Below are 7,500 nucleotides of genomic sequence, written 5' to 3'. Positions count from 1 at the left end.
TAATGAACTAGTATTGCATGAAATACCTATTGTCCGTTAGTCATAATTTCATTGATTAAAGTTGTGTATTTGTGATTGCAGATTTATTTTTAATGGAAAATATTACATACAAATATTTGGTATGGCCATAGGTAACCCTTTATCACCTCTACTTTCAAGCTTATATTTGGAATTTTTTGAATGATTTATTGCTTAAATTGAATAATTTAGTGCCATCCACAAAATTCACAGTTGAAATTGAAAATAACAATGTCATCCCTTTCCTAGATTTATTGATAAATAGATAATCTTTCCAATGTAAATTCAGTATTTATAGGAAACCCACAAATAATTTAAAATATGAACATTTTTATTCTGGCCACCATCTTCATATTAAAATTTCATTTTTTTTCTGTGTTCTTACGTGCTTTGCGTATCACGAGCCAGCAATATCTTGACCTCATATAATTGATTTTTGTTATAAAAAATCTCAAAAAAAGTTTTATAGTGCTGGTAGTAATGAAAAAGAAATCCCTAAAAATATGCTTAGCTTGCCTTACTTTCGTGGATTTGAAACCATAAAATCAGTATTTAAATCGTTTAATGTTAATGTAGTGTTCTCTTATAACATTACCATTAAAGATATGCTAATTAAGAATAATCAACAAATAACATCATTTACAAAATTCTTTGTGAGGATTGCCCATCTTTTTACGTCAGTCAGTCAAGTAAAAATTTATGTGTACGTAATAAGCAGCATATGTATCAGTTAGAACAGCCCAGACTTCAAATGCACTGTTTATCCATCTGAGTGAAAAATCTCATTGTATAAATTGGGGCGACACTTCTGTAATTGCTAGATCTAATGATTCTGTTTCAAGAAACTTACTGGAATCAATAACGATACAAATCACTAATAAAAATAACCTAATCTTAGTCTGGGATTGTACCATTTGGACCCATATATTTGTAAAATGTTTATGAAGGACCTTAAAATAAATGAACTACTAATTAATTAGTCCCGCATGCATATAGTCATTCTATCTCTCTCTCTCTCTCTCTCTCTCTCTCTCTCTCTCTCTCTCTCTCTCTCTCTCTCTCTCTCTTATGCTCGCTATATCTATACCCCATTTTCCGTCTTTTCACTCATTTTTTGAAACATTTTTGTAAATTTCATGTTAACTAATACAAAATGTATTGTTTTTCGATTAAAATTTGCGTTGACAAGGCACAATGCCTAATCCTTAATCTATTTTTTCATGATGGTACTAAGTCGTATATGCCTCTTTGTTTTTCAAAATGTATTGTTTTATGGATGAATCATCTGTTGACCTCGTGTTCCTCCAAGGTGTGGCTGCCCAAACATCGCTAATCTGGCCCTCAGGCGTTTTTTCGTTTCTGTAGAGTGAAATGGACCTTATGCTAATCTTGTAATGTCAGTTTGGGTATTAAGTCTACTTGAACTATGTTTTTGCTCTGTATGATCAGTTGTGCCTGAGTAAAGAGTCGTGTTGGACCGAAAGTTCTTGGCTCTCTCGCCTTTCATTTTCCTCCGTGGCGAAACCTATATTTATACATAGCATCACGTTTTATATACTTCGTGATCAAGTTATTCATATATATATATATATATATATATATATATATATATATATATATATATATATATATATATATATATACATATACAGACATAAATATGTAAGAAGAAAAATTAAAAAATTGAACTCACACGGTGACTAATATACAGGGCGATTGAAAAGTAACTCCCTATTTTTAACAACAAAATTATAATTTATTTATGAATCATTATTTTTACAAAAAATCAATATGAGAGAACACAAATAACATGGAGTTTTATTTAAAATTCAATATAGGCACCAGCATTTGCCTGTAGCTTGTCAAGCCGCTTGGGGATCGCTTGAACTGATCTTATCAAGAACTCTTGTGGAACGGCAGAAATAGCTAATCTTATTTGCCCTTCAAGTTCTTCTAAGGTTGTTGGTTTCTTGGAATAAACTTGTTCCTTCAACCAACCCCAAAGAAAAAAGTCGCACGGTTTTAAGTCGGGGCTTCTTGCCGGCCACTCATGTGGACAACGTCGAACCATCTCCTAGGAAAATGTTCATTCAGCCATTCACGAACAACAATAGCAAAATGTGGTGGTGCACCATCTTGCATAAAAATCAAGTCTTCAATATTCGGCTAAGTATTCACAACTGGCCAGATCTCATCTTGCAGCATAGTAAGATACTTTTCCGCATTCATGGTATTGTGAAAGATGAAGGGGCCCACAAACCTATCTGAAGTCATTCCACACCATACTGTTATCTTAGGTTGGCCGATTCTGAAATTTTTCTGAGATAATTCGAAGATCTTCTTCTGCCCAGTAATGACAGTTGTGGCGGTTCACAAATCCACCGATATGAAAAACTGCTTCATCACTCCAAACGATATTTTGAAAAAGACCTGGCCAATCTTCATACCAAGCCAACATAATTTCTGAAAACTCCATGCGAATATCGCAATAATGCGGCTTCCAAGCACGCCATTTAAGATGCTTCTTCAGCACAGTTCGTACACAGTGATAAGAAAGACCAATTAAATTGTCATATATTAAGGAACATACATTAAGAATTTGAACAAATAACTCCATATAAAAATAGGGAGTTACTTTTCAATCACACTGTATATATATATATATATATATATATATATATATATATATATATATATATATATATATATATAACAGGCACTGTGCTTTTTACTTGAACAGGTTGCATCTTCCCTAATTGGCTTTATACAACCTAATTCATTCCACAGGAACACAAACAAAGATGGGTTTGGTGTAAACTCATAAGAACCAAAATGAGAACAACATAGATTTTCAAACAACAACGAACAAAATGGTTATTACAAATGTCATGGTAAAAATAGAATTCCTTTTCTAAGTTAAAGAAATGGAAAGAGACAATTGATACCTTATTTCATTGACGGATGTACTTGAGAGAGAATACAAACTTTTCAAAAGATTTCTCTGATCGCTACGTGGGAAATCAAATCCTAATATATTCTAAATTCTGCACTCTTGAGCCATGGTTGTTAGAAATGAAATATCATTTGTAATGATATTATATATATATATATATATATATATATATATATATATATATATATATATATATATCTATCTATATATATATCTATATATATATATATAATATATATATATATATATATATAAATATATATATATATATATATATATATATATATATATATATATATATTATGTATGTATATGTATGTATAGTATGTATAACTGAATCACGAAAGTTTAGAACGTGATAAACCACGAGGGAAAAATAAACAACGGAGTTTCTGCAAGATCTTTCGACTCGACGTCCTTAACTCAGCAAATAAAGTTTTTATCGGCTGAGTAAAGGACGCCGAGTCAAAAGGTCTTGTAGACACTCCGTTGTTTATTTTTCCTTCGTGGCTTTTACCTATATATATATATATATATATATATATATATAATATATATATATATATATATATATATATATATATATATATATATGTATATAGTTCAGCGTTGCTTCCGCACACAACAATGGTCCCTTTTCTTATATCGCTATCCCACACCCTTTGTCTCCAGAATTGTCTCACCCATTTTGAGTAAGACCAAGAAAATACCGATGGATTATATGAACTGCAACTCCGGAATCCATTTGCCGGAAACCCGCTGTTGAAGTATACGGGTCAATCCCTCATATTTCACTCAGCTGATGCATATCTACCAAAGTATAAACATTGGCAATACGTAAGTAATCTTAACAAAGCCAACAAAAAAAAAAAAATATTTTCTCAGAAAAATATGAGGCCATTATACAAAATTACTCGAATAATAATAATAATAATAATAATAATAATAATAATAATAATAATAATAATAATAATAATAATAATAATAATAATATAAAAACACCAAAAGATGAAGGACACAATCAGGGAAAGAATATATGCAGAAACTCAAGGCGATACTCAGGTCAAAACTCAATGCCGGAAATATGATAAAAAGCCATAAACACATTGGGCAGTGCCAGTAATCAGATACAGCGCAGGAATAGTGGAATGGACGAAGGCAGAACTCCGCAGCATAGATCAGAAAACGCCAGGAAACATATGACAATACACAAAGCACTACACCCAAGAGCAAATACGGACAGACTTATACATAACACGAAAGGAAGGAGGGAGAGGACTACTAATTAGTATAGAGGACTGCGTCAACATCAAGAACAGAGCACTGGGGCAATATCTGAAAACCAGTGAAGACGAGTGGCTCAAGAGTGCATGGGAGAAGCCAATAAAAGTAGACGAAGACCCAGAAATATACAGAGACAGAAAGAATGACAAACAGAACAGAGGACTGGCACAACAAACCAATGCACGGACAATACATGAGACAGACTAAAGAACTAGCCAGGGATGACACATGGCAATGGCTACAGAGGGGAGAGCTCAAGAAGGAAACTGAAGGAATGATAACAGCGGCACAAGATCAGGCCCTAAGAACCAGATATGTTCAAAGAACGATAGACGGAAATAACATCTCTCCCATATGTAGGAAGTGCAATACGAAAAACAAAAATGAAACCATAAACCACATAGCAAGCGAATGCCCAGCACTTGCACAGAACCTGTACAAAAAGAGGCATGATTCAGTAGCAAAGCCCTCCACTCGGAGCCTGTGCAAGAAAAATTAGCTACCTTGCAGTAATAAGTGGTACGAGCACCAACCTGAGGGAGTGATAGAAAACGATCAGGCAAAGATCCTCTGGGACCTATGGTATCAGAACCAGATAGGGTGATACGTGCAAATAGACCCAGAAGTGACGTTGATTGACAAAGTCAAGAAGAAAGTATCACTCATTGATGTCGCAATACCATGGACACCAGAGTTGAAGAGAAAGAGAGGGAAAAAAAATGGATAAGTATCAAGATCTGAAAATAGAAATAAGAAAGCATATGGGATATGACAGTGGAAATTGTACCCATAATCATAGGAGCACTAGGGACGATCCCAAGATCCCTGAAAAGGAATCTAGAAAAACTAGACGCTGAAGTAGCTCCAGGACTCATGCAGAAGAGTGTGATCCTAGATACGGCGCACATAGTAAGAAAAGTGATGGACTCCTAAGGAGGCAGGATGCAACTCGGAACCCCACACTATAAATACCACCCAGTCGAATTGGAGGACTGTGATAGAGCAAAAAAAAAAAAATAAATAAATAAAAAAATAAATAAATAATAATAATATAAATAATAACAATAATAATAATATAATAATAATAATAATAATAATAATAATTTAAAAAAATAAAAAAATTCGTCATAGTAGTACGAGTCTTCAATGGAGAAACAAATCCACAGTTATGCAAATGTACGTATATTGAAATTTAAAACTCTAAGGATAGCTTTCGGGAATCTGTTCGGTTCCCCTTATCAATCAGATTCCCGAAAGCTTTCCTTGGAGTTTTAAATTTGAGTATATGTACATTTACATAACTGTGGATTTATTTCTCCAATAATAAAAATAATGATATGATCTATATTACTAAAATAAATGTATAGTGTTATTTTTGTATGTACTATATTTACATTATTGGAGCCCTGCAATATGTAATAATAATAATGACAATATTTATTTAATCTGCTAGTCATTTTAAATGACTGTAAACTACAATGTCTGAAAATTGGCGAAGATTTTTCAATACGGATTTTCGATGCAAAACAAAACACGGAGATAACAAAATCAAACCTTTTTCGAATCAAACGGACATATCCCCTGGAATTTACTTCAATGGCCAAGATTCCAGGCCTCGCTGATTGGTTTATATATCCAACCCAGTTTCCAGGCGTAGGTGTAGAAGTGAGATAGGTAGTCTGGAATTTCCATGTTCCAAACCAATTACTTCATAAAGGGTCACACCAGAGGAGAGGAGCCTGGATTCCATCACGAACATTTGGCTAATTTCTTCGCGAATAGAATTCACAGAAGGGAGAGAGGAGAGAGAGAGAGAGAGAGAGAAGAGAAGAAGGGAGAGAGAGAAGAGAGGAGGGGGGTGAGAACGAGAGAGAGAGAGAGAGAGAGAGAGAGAGAGAGAGAGAGATCTTTAACATTCTTGGAATATTGCGAGAACTATTGTTGTCAAAATTTTACAGTTACGAAAACGTTGACTTTACTCAGCATTAATTTTTTTCCTTTACTTATAAGAATATAATTCAGTCAGACAAAACAATAACAACAAAAATGAAAGGAGTGTAAAACAGCACTGCAGTGCATATGCAATCCAAGTGTTCACCTACAATGATACTAATATACTCGTTGCGTCTTAAAATAGTAAAATCGACACACTGAAATTATGTAAATGAATACATGAATCTAATATATCTTTAGGGATCAGTTCTCTCCCTAGCAGTCTTCCTCTTTCACATCATTTATATCCTTCAAGGACCTTTGTTTTACCTCAACTGAGGTAAATAATTTTTGGTAATCATAAAAAAATCTTCATTCTCTTTTTAACCCTCATTAAATATTCTTCCGTGATCTTGACTGATTACTCTTTATCGAGGTCACTGATCCAATATATGTTCTTTTCTGTATCTAAATGGATCATGAGAAACAGTTTAATTTAAGCTTTAAAAAATCGGCTTTCTTCTTACTTTTACATAATAATATTTTTACTCCTTAACCTTCTTCAAATTACTTCCCAGATACAAAACTACAGTAAAGTTGCTTTCTAGTACGTGGCCATTTCAATGATTAGCTTCAATTCCCGTTAGTGGCAAAACGTCATAAGGCATTTTTTTCTTCTTTTTTTCACTTACGGTACACTGTGCACTATGAAGGTACTCCCTCAACATTTTGTTTTTAACGCTATACTATTGAATTTCCCGTAGTTTCCAAGTACACTTTGAAATCGTAAAATATATTTAATTATTTATCTACATATCTTAATAACTGAATTATGTGTTTGTGTGTGTTTACTTACATTCTCATGGTCAAAGAATTAATTTTATTTTCTACTGTTCCAGAAATTTTCCACTCTTAAGACATTCCTTGAACAAACCTTTTAATCCATGAAGGAATATTTTCGTACCATCCAGTCCTAGTTCATTCACATCGTGTTGATTAGTGTCCAGAATTTCTCAAAGAACAGTGGAAACTGGTTATTAGCTTTTTCTAGCTGTTGAAGAACGTCAACTAAATTTGGCGATGTAATTCGAAAGGCAATTCAATTTGAGCTTAGGGAGCACTAAATACAATAGGCATCTTTATGGAAATTGGATCAAGGATTTAAGACTCATCCACTTGTCACTTCAACAACATTCAAGAATTACAACTGGAATTTTTCTTCTAAACTCGCAAGGAAATATGTGTTCCTTTCGTTATGTCGCTGTTCAGGGAGACAGGTAAATAATATTTATGCAAATGGACGGGGTTATCAA

Source organism: Macrobrachium nipponense, chromosome 10 (genome assembly GCF_015104395.2).
Source record: "Macrobrachium nipponense isolate FS-2020 chromosome 10, ASM1510439v2, whole genome shotgun sequence".
NCBI lineage: Eukaryota > Metazoa > Arthropoda > Malacostraca > Decapoda > Palaemonidae > Macrobrachium > Macrobrachium nipponense.
Note: the sequence above shows the minus strand (reverse complement) of the source record.